This window comes from Bos javanicus, chromosome 12 (genome assembly GCF_032452875.1).
Source record: "Bos javanicus breed banteng chromosome 12, ARS-OSU_banteng_1.0, whole genome shotgun sequence".
Classification (NCBI taxonomy): domain Eukaryota; kingdom Metazoa; phylum Chordata; class Mammalia; order Artiodactyla; family Bovidae; genus Bos; species Bos javanicus.
In genome coordinates this window covers 36,343,177-36,358,923 of record NC_083879.1, presented here as the reverse complement: position 1 = coordinate 36,358,923, position 15,747 = coordinate 36,343,177, and the positions used below count along the sequence as shown (strand labels likewise).

Sequence of the window (15,747 nt, the reverse complement as noted above, 5' to 3'; positions counted from 1 at the left end):
GACTGCTGGTCCCTCATCACAGCCCTGTGATGCTTGTAATACAAAATCCTACATAGGATCCCGATTCCTATCCTATCTACAAAATGTTATTCGGCTTGTTCCAAGGTAGGGCACACAAAACCTGCTGTGCTCCATCAGATGACTTCTTACCTACCAAGACAGCATGCACTCCAGGTTTTCTGCTGGGGTACAGTTTGTGTTTATTGTTACCTCATCCGTATGAAGTGTGTCTTAATAGCATCCCTGAAATACTAGTTCCGTAGTACACAATTATAATTGAGAAGTAAATAACTAGTTTTAGGCTCACTACTACTAGTGACCCAAATATACCAGAAGTAACTATCCTCAACTGGTACTTTTCAAACCCGTTTAGGTCTCAAATTACCTGAGAATTGGATGAAGTATCACCCTCCCTGCAAAAAGCATGCAAAAATTATGTGAAAATCCTGGGTGTGCAACAGGCTCACAGCCAACTCCATAGTCCCAGTTTAAGAACCTTAAATATATTTTCAAGCAAAGCATGCCATAAATCAACAAAAATTATGTTTTATATTATTTCCATCTGCAACTAGCATTCTACGTTAGTTTTATAACTGTATTACCTATATATATTAACCTTTGGTAAAATCAAGGATGAGAAGAAAAATGGAAATAAATCAAAATGGACACCCGCATTACTTAACTCTTACAGACACAATGACACCAGGACTACTAAAGATTTTAATTATCTTCAGTGAACCCACAAATTTTGCAAAGCACTAACTACACTGAAAACTAAAAAGGTACTCTCCAGAATTTAGAAACTGCTAGTTGGCAGTCTTAAAAAGGGTGGTTTACCTTAATCCTTTAATTCAATATTAAAAAACAATCACTAGAGTTGTTTAAAGAAGTAGTCTCTGGGATTCCTTGGTGGTACAGTGGTTAAGAATCCACTGCCAATGCACAGGACACAGGTTCGATTCCTGGTCTGGAAGTCCCACATGTCCTGAGGCAACTAAGCCTGTGTGTGCCACAACTACTGAAGCGCACCCACCTTAGAGCTGGTACTCTGCAACCAGAGAATAGCCCCCACTCTCCACAACTAGAGAAAGCCTACACACCATCGAAGACCCAGCACAGACAAAAAAACAAAAACTAAAATAATGACGTAGTCTCATACCAAATGTGGCCAGATTTACTCTGCACTGGGTTGTAACCAATACCAGTAAGACACACACAGGTGTCCTGCTACCCACATCCATTCAGTGATGCTCATAATTTAGAGTTAGGAATCTGAGGAGATGTAGAAGTTTGATATACTTTTAATATGTTCTGATCCTGAGGAATATTCAAAATGTGAAGATCAACCAAAAATTGTATTTAAATAAAAATAATTTTTTTCACAGTGCCACAAGGCTTGTGGGAAATTAGTTCCCCAACCAAACAACAAACCCAGGACCGTCAGTGAAACTGCCAAGTCGTAACCACTGGACTGCGAGAGAATTCCCTAGGAAAAGTCTTTAACTAAAACCTGAAGCTGTAACTATACAAAAACTATGTGACAAACGTGGTCCGTTTTTAATTTTAGGATAAAAGGCTCAGTCAGAACTTTGTAAGGTCTTCACAGTGCATAGGAATCTGCCTGCAAATGCAAGGCACACAGGTTTGATCCCTGGTCTGGGAATATTCCATATGCTACAGAGCACCTAAGCTCTCGTACCACAAATACTGAGCCCACGTGCTTCAAGAGAGAAGCCACCACGATGAGAAGTCCGAGTACTGCAACGAAGACTAGCCCCCACTTGCCAGCACAAAGCACCCATAAATATTTTTTTAAGTCATAGGCAGAGTTACTTTAAAAAAAAAAAAAAGCTGTGTGAGAATTAATGTTTGATTTTACATTCCATTCCAGTACATCTGAAATGGCTGGTAACAGTGAAAACAAAAATGACTCCAACCACACCGTAAGATTTTTTTCACATAGTCAGAAATGTGAATGGCCGATACCACATGTACTTTTCTGATGACTTTTCTCAAAGAAACAAACATTAAAAATACAGAAGGCATATTCTTAACAGTCAACTATGTACCAATGAGATTGAGTACTCACATTCTCATTTTCCGCTGAGTTAATACAAGTCAATCATTATTACATAGTCTATTATATAAATTACATATAAATAATAGTACATTGCAAGAAATTACTATGGAAGATAAATACTACATAATTCAACAAGTATGGAGGTTGAGGAATACTCTACAAAGCTCTTCCAATTACAACACATGAATTGTAAAAACTGAATAAACAGGATTTTAATAATGGCTCATGGTGAAAAATAATACCTTGCCAGAAATCACCCCCAAAGGTAATGTTCTCCTCTGGAGCAGACTCCTGTGGTATTGAACCATAAAGGAATCACATTCTTTATTAGCAAGCTCACAAACGCCTTCTGAGAAATTCTGAAGTTCGTAGTTATGGAGAAGGGGACATCCTCATGATTGTCACCCTCTGTGATCTTATGCAGAACCAAACATGATCCTCGGCCTTGATGGCAAAGACACCACAATAATGGCCACAAAAACAATAAACCAAAGGCAATTTACAACAGGCAAAATATGTACTGTACTCTTTACTGAAGTAATCTCATTCTGTTACCTAATACATTCTCTTTAAGCAACAAAGAATATGTCTTCAGAGATTATAGAGAAATGGTTTGTGATTAAGAGAACAGTATACCAAAAATTCAGAAGTCATTATTTTCCAAGAAAACGTAAAAGCAGTAAATCTGTTAAAAACATAACAATATATATATTTACAAGTTCTTCCTGCTTTTTGATGTAATACAATTTCAACTGATGAACACATGATACAAGAAAATACACCTTAAATTGACTGAATTCATCAGAAGGTAGACATTTTTTCAACATGACTCTAATTTTCATGACTTCTGGATTGAAAATCTGCAATAAAACTTAAAAACTCTAAGGCTTTGACTTTCTATCAGGTTCATGGATCTTCCACCCATGTTATCATGACAGAAGATATCACACCGTAAGATTTTTTCAACTAATAAGTTTCATCTTTCAGCTGGCATTATACAAAAATATGTAATAAAAACATTCAATTTTGGATTCCCAACATCATCTGGCTTTTCAGAATTCTAAAAGCTATCTGTACTTAAAATATACATATATATTATCTCATAGGTTATATACACAGATCAGTGAGTTTTATATCAACTAGTAATGAAACTTACACAACCTAGTTGTAAACAGCAGTTAAAAGTATGGTAAAAGAAAGGCAAATGTGCTTCACTAAAAAGGTACCTTAATGGCCAAAACTATCTGAAAAGATAATCAACATGAGAAGTTACTAGGGAAACATAATGTGCCTGCATCTCAACAGTGAATACCAACAGGACTGATGCTGGCATGGATACAGAGCTGTAGGCATCATCACTGCTCGGGCTGCAAGGCCAAGCAACTCTGGAAAACTGCTTGGCTGTTTCATACGCAACACTCAGCAACTCCACCCTTAGGTATTTTCCCCATGAAAAATGAAATGTGTAACTAATTTGCAGAAGAACATTCATAGCAGTTTTATGAAGAGCCCAGATTTGTATGTGTCTGCCATATGTGCAAAATCGATTGTCATGAGAGAAAGAAAGACCTTGGAATTGAAAAACACCACTGAAAATTGTCAAACTTAATTATGTTTCCAAATTCCTACAAGGCATTTTAAGTTAAAAAAAAAAAAACCCCAAAACAAAGAAACCAAAACTCTTCAAAACAAAAGTGAAAAAAAAAAAAAATCCAGGGACTTTACTGATGGTCCTGTAGTTAAGAATCTGCCAGCCAATGTAGAGGACACCGGTTCAACCCCTGGTCTGGGAAAACCCACATGCCTCAGGGCAGCTAAGCCCCTGTACCACACACCGGAGCTCACAAGCTGCAACTACTGTAGCCTACGCACGCCAGAGCCTGTGCTCCACAGAGAAGCCCATGCACTCCAACTGGAGGACAGCCCCTGCTCTTTGGAACTAAAAAAAAACACATGCAGCAAGGAAGACTCAGCACAGCAAAAAAATGAAATTTTAAAGGGAAAAAGCCCAGCAGCATTATCGGGTTGTGATAGTATTTCTCAAGTGCCCTCCCCAAAAAAGCCAAAGAAAACCAGCCTCTGTGGTCGTATACTCAGGTTAAGTTTTAAAAGCAAGTTCAGCTACAGCAACAATAAACTGTGTTTTTTGCTCAAGATGACATTACTTGTTCAGCCTCCACTGTTTTCTTTAAAAATTCAATATTCCAAATACATTACTGTCACAAAGAATCCCACAGTAGTTACTTCACAAATTAACCGTGTTCACATATAATGAAAAGGAAAAAGAATGAACTATCAAATGACAGTCAACAGTTATTTCAACATATACTTCAAACCACTTAAACACAGCATTTAACATTGAAGATACCATGTAAATGAACAAACTAGGAAAAGCATTTCTTGCAGAACCCATTACGCATTCATATGCAGTGAATAATATCACAATGCTGTACTTAGGAGACGTCGTTCTTTAGTTGCTCAGTTGTGTCCGACTCTCTTGCAACCCCAAAACATCAAACAAGTTTAATGTGCACTGTTGTGAGTTGATCATCTACTTAAATACAAGGTGGAAATAGGTGCTGAGCAACCTTAGTGAGGTGGCTGGAGGGTCACCATCTCAGAGACACTCTTTCACTCTGGGTGCCACCTACCAAGCCCCTCTCACGGGAACTGCTGAATTAGTGTGTCCCAAACAGTATTTCCCTGAAAATTCGGCAGGCGAAAAAAACGTCTGTTTGGGTTCTCCATAATAGCTTACAGAAAAAAATCTAAATGAACTTTTTGGCCAACTCAATACACTGAGGTGGTTAAATGTCTTAATGCTCTGTTCATAAGCACTGCACAAGATTCCAACCATTTCTTCAGAAGAAAAAAAGAAGGGGGGGCTGAAAAGTCTAAAAATGGGAGAGATTTTTAAAAATCCTGTGTCACATTTTTTAAAAGCACAAAATTTTTTTGATTATTGGGGAGTTTGAGAAATGCACACTCTGCAAACTAGATGACTAGAAAACATTAAAACAAGGCTTTTTTTTTTTTTAAACATAAAATCATCCATCATAAATCTCATTTCTCAAACTTTTTATGTCTCCACAACATCTGAACATGCAACATGCTCACCTCAGCAAATGCTAGGAGGGCTGCTTGATGTCCCACCACTTGGCCAACGACTCCACAACCCTTCACAAAGCACCACAGGAACTACAGAAATGTGTGGGCACTTCGGCACTCCCTTGAGTACCTTTTTAGACTATATATGCTATCGTATTTCCCCTTTTTGGTCACCATGAGGACTTATAAAGACATATTAAAAATATCTCACTGTGACTTCCAAGAACTCCAGTGAGAGCCTAGAAAGTTGCCTGCTAACTGATTTCACAAAGCGAGGTGGGCAGGGCAGCAAGAACCCCGTAAGAGCCTCAACTCATACCAGTGTCCCTCCATAAACTGCTCCAGAACTACTTTACTCCAAACAGTATTCAACTTAAACTGTACACGTACTAATGCATGAACACTGCTACTGTGGTAAAACAACAAAAGAGAAGGCAGGCTTTTAAACAGATCCCCCCTTTTCCCGTCCCAGAAAAGTCTGGAACAAAAGGCATAAGATATAGGGGCACGTTCCTGCTGAGACAAAACAAAAAGTTGAAACAAATCTGGAGTTTTGAACATTCTCAATTTGTGCGTGTGGGATCATATAGCTACATCCAAGTGACTGAAAAATAGAAAATTTAAATGGCTTCAAGGATGAAAATCAGACTCCACACTCTCTGTCGTTTCCTGGCTAAACCTCACTGAGGCCCAAAGATGAGCTCCCCTCAACAGTAGACACCTTTGATGACCATCAAAGCTGAGCCCACTGCATCTGAGTCATCGAAAACCTATGTGGACCAAGCCCAGCTCCCCTTCCCTTCTCTTTACTTGTCATTGGTCTGCCTGTTGCTTGCATCCTGGGCTCTCCTTCAGTCAAGTCCTTCATCAGCTGCTACAAGCCTTTCAGGTCAGGTCAGTTCAGTTGCTCAGACATGTCCAACTCTTTGCGACCCCATGGACAGCAGCATGCCAGGCTTATCTGTCCATCACCAACTCCTGGAGCTTACTCAAACTCATGTCCATTGAGTCGGTGATGCCATCCAACCATCTCATCCCGTTGTCCCCTTCTCCTCTCACCTTTAATCTTTCCCAGCATCAAGGTCTTTTCCAGTGAGTCAGTTCTTCACATCAGGTGGCCAAAGTATTGGAGTTTCAGTTTCAGCATCAGTCCTTCCAATGAATATTCAGGACTGATCTCCTTTAGGATGGACTGGTTAGATCCCCTTGCTTGGGAACTCTCAAGAGTATTCTTCATTCAATACCACAGTTCAAAAGCATCAATTCTTCAGCACTCAGCTTTCTTTATAGTTCGACTCTGACATCCATACATCAGTACTGGAAAAACCATAGCTTTGGACCTTTGTTAGCACAAACCAGGTCACATCACTGCCCGGCCCGGCCCAAGCCTTTTCTCTGGCTTCTCATTTCAAGTAAGAGTCTCGTGGCCTCCACATACGTGGCTCTAGACTTGTGTTCTCAATAGGCCAGAACTGCTCCCAAGAGGGAGAAAATTAGTTGGTCAGCAAAAATTTTAAATTTTATGTATAAAGCACAAATACAATACACAAACAGCTATCTGTGGTGCTAAAATTTCACTGAATGGGATGGTTGAGGGCTTCAGTCAGACAAAAATGGGAGGAAAGAGGGGTAAGAACCCTCGGTTCACTCAATTCCAGCCACAGTCCCTTCCTTGCTATAAATGGTACCCCTCAGCTTGAACAGGGCTCACCTTCAACCTCTAACCTCCCAAGCCCCCTCCTCCTGTCATTCATAGCAGCTCAAGAGCTGCCACCTCTCCTCAGGAAAACCTCCGGGGCTGTCCTGGCTAAGTGGACAACCCGCCCCCTCCCACCACCCCCAGTGATGTGGATCCCAGCTGCAGCCCCAGCACCAGCAAGGCCACACCACATGTTCAAGAACACTGCTCACCTGCACTAATAACCACCACGCATAAGGGAACAAACACCATGGAGAGAACACTCATATGACAGTAGATACTGGGAAAGTGACCTGTGACCAAGGACATTCCAATGTTTCAAAGAGCAAACTACTCAGTCCTTGGGTATACAACATACATGTAATTATTACTACCTTAAGAGACAGAAAATTTTTAATTAAGTCATTTCACGTTGTTATATAATGTTAAATTTATATAATAATTCATTGAATAACAAACTGCAATCCTTTGGGAATGAACATAAGCGTTTCTAAACATTTTATTAATTTTACACAAAACTTAAAATATAGCTTAGGGACTCCACCATTTTTGGCTTATAAATGAAGTATATCTCCCCCTCCAGTATTTCCAAGTAATATCAGATTTTAAATTCAAAGTGAAATTTTAACAGCAGCAAAGAGAGGGAGGATTCTTCTAGAATAAAGAATTCCCAGTTCTTCCTACTCATGCTATTTAAGAAGTGAACTTCAAGTCAAGCACACCACTGTTAATACACTGACCCATTAGCTCTCCCCAGTTCAATCATATAATTTCTCTTCCAAGACTTTTACCATCACCTGCAAAGATGCCATTATTTCCTATCAACATATGACATTTACTGAGTTTATGCCCTCAGCTAAGGACTGCTGGGGGTAACGTTAAGTTGCCACTGTCCACAATAAGGACAGGCAGCATCTGAAAAAAAAACATTAAAAACACACATACCTGGGCTTCCCTGGTGGCTCAGTGGTAAACAATCTGCCTGCCAATGCAGGAAACATGGGTTCATTCCCTGATCTCGGAAGATACCACATGCCACGAAGCAACTAAGTCCCTGTGCCACAACTACTGAGCCTATGTTCTCTACTGAAGCCCATGCCCTAGAGCCCATACTCTTCAACAAGAAAAGCCACCGCAATGAGGAGACCAAGCACCACAACTAGAGAAAAAAAGTCCACATAGCAACAAAGACCCAGCACAATCAAAAGAAAAAAAAGAAGACCCCAAAACCACACATACCCTATGGCCTAGTACTCTATGTCCTACAGACATAGTCACACACAGTCTCTATTCTGTGTACCCAACAACATGCTACAAAGCATATAATGGGGAAAAAAAAAAGAATCAATGAAACACTATCCCCAAAAGATCTGGTACACACACCTATGACCTACCAATAAGTATAAGAAGAGTGAGGGATCATTTAGAACACTGAAAATAGAATATTGTGAGATGATTAATAGGAGTGTGTAGTTGCTTGCATATGTATTTAGAATGTAAACAAACATGCCTGTGAATGCACAAAACCTTCCAGATGGATGCACAAGAAATTGTGACCATGGCTGCTCCTGGACAGAGAAACTGGGTGATGTGTAGACAGTAGCAAGAAAGTTTCACTGTGCACCAATCTGGATCTCCGTGTTTGTGTATTAGATACATATTATTCAAAAACTCACAATATACTGAATTAGTTTATGCATCAATAGTATTTGAAGGCCTCTTGATTTTTATGAGATGTCGCTGCTGCTAAGTTGATTCAGTCGTGTCTGACTCTGTGCGACCCCATAGACGGCAGCCCACCAGGCTCCCCGTCCCTGGGATTCTCCAGGCAAGAACACTGGAGTGGGTTGCCATTTCCTTCTCCAATGCATGAAAGTGAAAAGTGAAAGTGGAGTCACTCAGTCGTGTCCGACTCTGTGCAACCCCATGGACTACAGCCTACCAGGCTCCTCCATCCATGGGATTTTCCTGGCAAGAGTACTGGAGTGGGGTGCCATTGCCTTCTCCTTATGAGATGTTAATGCTTTCTAATACACAATGGTGTGACAAAGAATTTCCAGGTCTCCAAGGACTTGAATGCTGCTACAATACACAGCCTGCACTAAACAGGGCTTATTCCACCTCTGGTTTCCACACTGTCTAATGCTGGCCATTAACCAAGTATGAATTAAGTAAGTCATTTAAGTGTGCATTTCTAATGAATACAATGGCAGTATTCTATGGAGCCTTAAAGGTTTAGCTGTATTCCAGTATAAGACTCAGTTCACCAAAGCCTTCAAGTTCAAAACCTAAACATCCACAGAGATGTGTGAAGGGTGTATCAGCCCCTAAACTATATACATGTGCACTGGTCAACTATCTGCTTCACACTTTATCAATTGGTGCTCACTGTTGATGACTGTCAAAATTCTCAAGCCAAGATCATTTCCTAAGCTGAATGATTTTCCATACTCAGCACCCTTTCTAGATGTCACAAGAACGTGAAGAGCTCCATCCTGACCTCACTGCTCTGTTCCTGTAAGTTGGTGGCACCAAAATGGTATATCGGACTTGGGGTTCAAAACCAGTCAATCTTGCCTTTCTTCCACATAACCTCCCCAACATTCAATTAACCACCACCTTCTGATCATTCTGTAATTCAATGCTATATCTTGGTTTGATGCCTACTTTTACTCTCCAATCCTTTTCCTGATCTCAACAAGCTGTCTGGCCGGCAGTCTGAGTTTAACCAAAGTTGTCCTTCCACAATCCAGGTAACCTTGAGATACAAATCTCAGGACTTACTCTCTTGCCAATACATTCCTTATGGTTATTATGGAGTAAGAGCTGACTAGTTTTCCATTCTCACTTTGGCTAACTTCTCACTTCACACAGCTTTGTTCATACAGAGTCCTCTTTGATACCACCTGCTCCCGAAACAAGATGCAACTCACCCTGGAGACAATACTAGGACATCTCTACCTCCCCAAACCTTGGACACACTCATGAAGTAACTCTCCCCTTATGTTCTGAAGGGTCCTCTAACCCTCCTGCCCTGAACAAAAACATTCCCTTCTCATTCATAGTATGCATATCCTTCCCAACTAGTTTATCTTATTTCCATTTCTCTTCTCCAAACTCCCTGTAACAATTCTGAACAGGTTTCATGTGTACTGTACCAAGTTGCCAAGTGTCCCCAGCACTGCCACTGAACTGTGCACACAGCAGGTGATTATTTCACACGAACACACACTCTAATAAGCCCAGCACAAGGTACACTCTTTCCTGATAACAACACTCCAAGACTTATTGTGTATTCACACATGCTCTCTTGAATTCTCCCTTCTGCTTCCCAATTCATGCAGATATGACCAATCTCAACCCTGCTGGTGTTCACCAGCCGTCCCTGCACTGCACTTTAGTTCCTGTGCTGTACTTGAACCGCAAGAGTTGAAGTTGCTCAAAAACATGAACACCTTGTGTCCACCCAACACTGGCTCCTTGACCTTAAATGAAGCAAACCCTTTTCGTATGGAGCTAATAGACCTTCTTTGGAACCAATGATTCAGAATCACCAGCCACTTCTAGTGAATACCTAGGCTTTATCCACATCTAACAATAATGTGATCACTTACAATTCATTTGTGAGCCCTATACGATTTTTAAAAAATCATTTATTGAAAAATGTAGTAGTAGCATATATCCAAGTATCATGACAGCAATAAAATGTCTACATTAAATTAGCATTTTTAATACCTACATCATGATGTGATAAAATTCATTTAAAGAAAAAAAAAGCAAAATTCACTGTGGCACTAGCACCCATGGTAAGTGTATGTGCGCTCACACACTGTCCAGAAGAAAAGAACTAGTAAAGGACAAACTGGAAGAGAATTGTAGTTAACAGTCACGGTGAACTGTCCAGGGTTCACTTAAGGCTGATCTTGCCGAGCACATGCCAAGAGGAACACATGGATCCAGCAGAGCCCTGGAGCGTCAAGGGGCCCAGGGCCGCTGCAGCTGTTGACAGCTCGGGTGGGCGCAGACAAGGCCAGCCTCCAGAAGGCGCCACGTAAAGACAGCGATGAGAAGCAAGGGAAACTGAGGAAATGTTCAAGATAAAGGGCACTGGGAACATTTTATGAAAAACTGAAATAGTCCAAACACCTAATTAATTGGTCTTAAAAAACAATTCTCTTTCTACACTAGTAAGTATAAAGGCAGGAAATTGAACCATAATTCAAATAAATGTATTAAAACATATTTGTATTTCAAATACTACATATTTGCTATATATATAAAAAAATTAAACCTCTAACTCAACGTGATTATATTTGACCTTCATTAGAAGTTAGGACAATATACACACAACTGTAACATGCTGATTTTTACCTGAAATGGCACTATATTGTAAACTAGAAAAAATTTTTGATCCTCTCCAACTGCATTTATCTCCTAACTTTTCAGCAGCTCTGACGTCAGGAGCAAAGAAATCTCAAAACAGAAAACTGCTGCTTGCAGGTTCCCAGGTGGTGGCACCCCACCCACTCTTCATACTCTGCCCACATTAAATTTGTCTTCACCGTAAAGCACCTAGTCAGAAGACTTACAGAAGCCAAAATGCAGGGACTAAGTATTATCACTATACAGTTAAGTTTACTATATAATCTATAAACATTTCAAAACACCATCTCAAAGGGAACCCAGAAAAGCAAACAATGACTGTAAGTAATTTTAAAAATCCCCAGAAGCCATCCAACTGAACAGTAATAAATGTTAACCAAAAGACCACAATAATGGAAGCAAACAAGGGAAAACAGGGTGCAGTGAAAGGGAGCCAGCAGCCTTAATCAGGGTATGGAATAATGACTCACCCTTGAATAATAGGAATTAACAACACAAAAGACCAAAAGAGAGAAAATTCTTCAAATTACGTATTACATGCTTTTTCTCCTCCCAATATTTGCACAAACTAATATCTCAATCTTTTTTGATACAATACCCAACTTACTAAACAAAGCCTGAGAAGAACAACTATTCCCTTCAAAACAGAGCATTACTGAACTATTTCTCCTGGAAACCATAACCACGGAGCCACCTGACAGTTCAGTCACTGGAGGAATTATCACCATCACCATCCGTGTCCGCTGGAGTACACATGACGATCACACTCCCTGAGAGCTGTTCTGGCCCACTTGTCCCCTTCTCTCCAGGTCATACCAATGCCAGGAAAACAAGACCGGAACCTTCAAAAACCAGCAGCCTTTGATTGACACTCAATTAGAGAACACCAGACTCCCCTGCAGAGGACAATGGCAACCTGCTGCCCTTTCTCATGTATGCCTGGGGCTCCTCCGGCACCAACCTCCACTGCACGGAGCTCAGGCACTCACAAAACTGCAGTGAGAGCCTTTTTAAGTTAGAACTGATACCAGCAACCTCGCCTCCCCAGGCTCCCCTGTCCGTCCCAAATCACTCCCTTTACATTCTCCCTTCTTTCCTAGCTCCTCACTCTTTCTTTTTAGACATATTTCTATAGATGTATGTAAGGGCATATAGTCTCCCAAATTCTGTTACACATGCGGCTTTGCTCAATGTTCTGCCTCCTCTTCTTGCTCTAACTCCCCACTGTGATGACAGCTAAGAACTTGCCAGTTCTCACCGCGTTTCCCTCACCATTCACCAGACTCCAAGCTCACAGCAGGGAGAGACCAAGTCTATTTTCTTCATTATTTACACACAGGCTAAGACAAAAGCTGCTTAAAAACTGTCTACTTAATGAATAAGCAACCTGGGAGGCTCATCCACACACATGAGCTGCAAACTCTCAAGTCTATGCCATTTCCTCTTGGGTATCTCCTCAGACCAGTTCAAGAAATAGAAGTACCAACTGTGCCATGATACTGGGAACATTGATAAAAGATAAGTAAAAGGCAGGTACAACAGACAAACAAGCACCACACACTGACGAGGTGACAGTAATGAGAAGAAGTGGTCTAGTTCTGTGGGGAAAGGGTCCTCCTCAGAGACCCAGGGAAACAGGTGCCATCTCAGGGCTCAGTGTGCAAGGGCAGAAGGATGGTGGGATGGAAACAAGAGAGCAGGTCAAATAATGCCCATGGCCAACAAGACAGCAGGGGCTCTGTTCAGACAGAACTACTGCATCTGGCACAGGGTAGGAGCCTTTTAGAAGGAAGCACAGGATATTATATGGAGAATAACTGCAAGAGGGACAGTAAAAGCAGGACCAGCATGAAGTGTACTAAGTCACCTTCAGTGATAAATGACAAGGCCTTTCTAGGTCACTGTTCACCAGAGAAGCTTTATACAGTCTTTAAAACCCCAACAAACCACTGTAGGAACTCAAATCCAAAATATTACAAAACCCAGTGGACAGCCATTCTCTCCCTCAATCAGCTACACCCCATGCCCAGTCCTGAGCACTTACCTTCCGTGTCTCAGCAAACAGTATCACCACTGGCCCAGCACTCAGACCAAACACCGCAAGGTCACTAGCACCCTAACCTCCTGCTCCCATCAGATTACTGCAGCCAGCCCTGGGCATGCGCAGGGGGCTGGTTCCAGAACCCCCTCAAAACACCAAAATCCACTATAATATGGCAAAGCATTTGAATATAAATCATACCTCCTATATGGTAAGTATCTTTAGATCACTTACAATACCAAATATAAATGTTATGTAAATAGTTGCCTATGACAAATTCAAGTTTCAATTTTTGGAACTTTCTGGAATTCCCTACCCCTCCCACCCCCACACTTTTCAGTCAACTGTTAGTTGAACATGTGGATACAGAATCCAGGGACACAAGAGCCAACTGTCGTCTCAAACTGCACTCTATGTGTAAAATACTTAGCTGTAATCTGAAGAACCCTCATAAATACTAAAGATCCTGTCAAGGAGCAAGTGTAGCTGGGGAGTGGGGGTAGGGAATCAATGGTCTATGTGGTCACCTGTCTTTCCATTTATGACCTAGCCACTCCTGTCCTGACCCCTCCTCACCTCAAACTCAAAACTTAGCAATCTTCACTTCTCCACCCTGACTCCTGGCCCTGGATAGCTCCTTGTTAACTACTCATTGCCCCCGAGTCCTCTCTCCAACTCCCACCTAAAAGTCTACCCTGGGCACTTACTTACTCACCTTTAAGTCCTGCTCAAAAATGATCATCTTAGTGAAATCTTCCCAACATGAGTGGATATTCGCTTCTGGGTTTCCAGAGCACTTCCTAATTGTTTCATTACTATCAACTGGCCTAATAGTTTGCTTAATCTCAAGAAGGTGCCGTATTTTGTTCATTTTTGTATTCTCATTAGTGAATACAGAGTCTGTCTTACAGTTGGTGTCATTCATCCACTAAATATTTAGTAAGGACTTGCTAGGAACTGAAAATATATCACTAATTGACAGATAAGGTCCTTAACTTTCTCAGAACTGACATCCTAGATTAAATGGAGTAAATAAATGAAGAAAATTTCACAAAGTTTTAGGAGAAATCTTACATGACAAAGTGTCTTCAGGAGTTAAGAGTAAATATTTTATAAAGAAAGTGTCAGGTAGATAATATACAAAAGTAAAGGGAGTAAAACGTGTGTCGCTACTTCCTGAGAACTGGGAGTTCAGCCGCGCTGGCCACTCCTGCACAAACACCAACTGATCATACAGGAATGCTGTCCCACCCTGACACCTCACAGTGAGCATACACTCAGCAAACCCTCAACCTCAAGTTATTCTTTTTAAAAGATAAAAATAAACAGATTCATAACTACAGGCCATGTAACAGGATTCGAGGATTACAATCATGTAAGGAAAATAACAGAATTTGACAGTTACTATCCTAGACCAGCATTTCCCAGAAGAAAAATAATGCAAACAACAAAAGAAATTCTAAATTTCATAAAAGCAACATTGAAGGGGGAAAAAAAGCAGCAGATGAAATTAGCTTCATAGTAAACTTTATTTAACTGAATATATCCAAAATATTACCAATCCAACAAGTAGTCATATGAAAAGTTAAGATAGTTTATTCTTTCTTCATACTAAGTCTCTGCAATTTTGTGTCTATTTTACACATCTACTTCAAATGGCAAATTTTCTTCAATACTTATGTATTAGGTTTCATTAAATTTAAGATGCAAAAGTAAATTCACATATCCAAATTACCCCAAATATGTTTACTACTGCATTGATAACCGAATTTAAGTTAATTATAATGCAATTAAAATCCAGTCCCAGCCTCACCAGTCCTGTTCCAAAGACTCAACAGCAACCTGTGGCCGCCACATGGAACAGTGCAGCTACCACGTGGACTGACTGTACCACTCACTCGACCACAATTCTGTTTTATCAGTACAGACTACATTTAAGAGAGTTCTGTCCCTTTATCTCCTGAGATGGTCATTTTCCAGTCTCCTTTAATAAAACAGCTATCATTTTCTCTAGTCATCTCAACTATCTGTCACTGAGTGTCTTCAGATCTAGAATGCAAATGCCAGAGAGCTGAAGGCAGGACTGTCTTTGGCACAGCTGTCTCTGCAGTACCCAGGCTGCGGGACACTACTGCCAATATCCAACTGCTGAAATCAGTCTTGTTTACATGTTGCTAAATTATTTAGTATATGTATTATATGGATATGACCAAAAAAAAAAAAAAGACTGGACATGTTGTGTCAGGCAGTGTTCTTCCATATTGTTCAACTAATTACAAGATAATTCAAATTATCAGATCTGTATTTTTAACCCAGAGAAATCATCCAGTCATTGTCTAAAAGATCATAATTTGAATAACTTGGCTTACCTTATCTCTAACACTTGAAGCACAAACACTAGAATATATATTTAGTCTTCCTGAAATATAAACACAT

The 15,747-nt window shown here is 40.5% G+C and overlaps 1 protein-coding gene across 3 annotated transcripts in view; it reads right to left on the bottom strand.

The window, feature by feature from the left end:
* PSPC1 (paraspeckle component 1) overlaps window positions 1–15,747 on the bottom strand; it is a 93,218-nt gene that overhangs the window by 19,447 nt on the left and 58,024 nt on the right. The gene's annotated exons all lie outside the window — the stretch shown is intronic.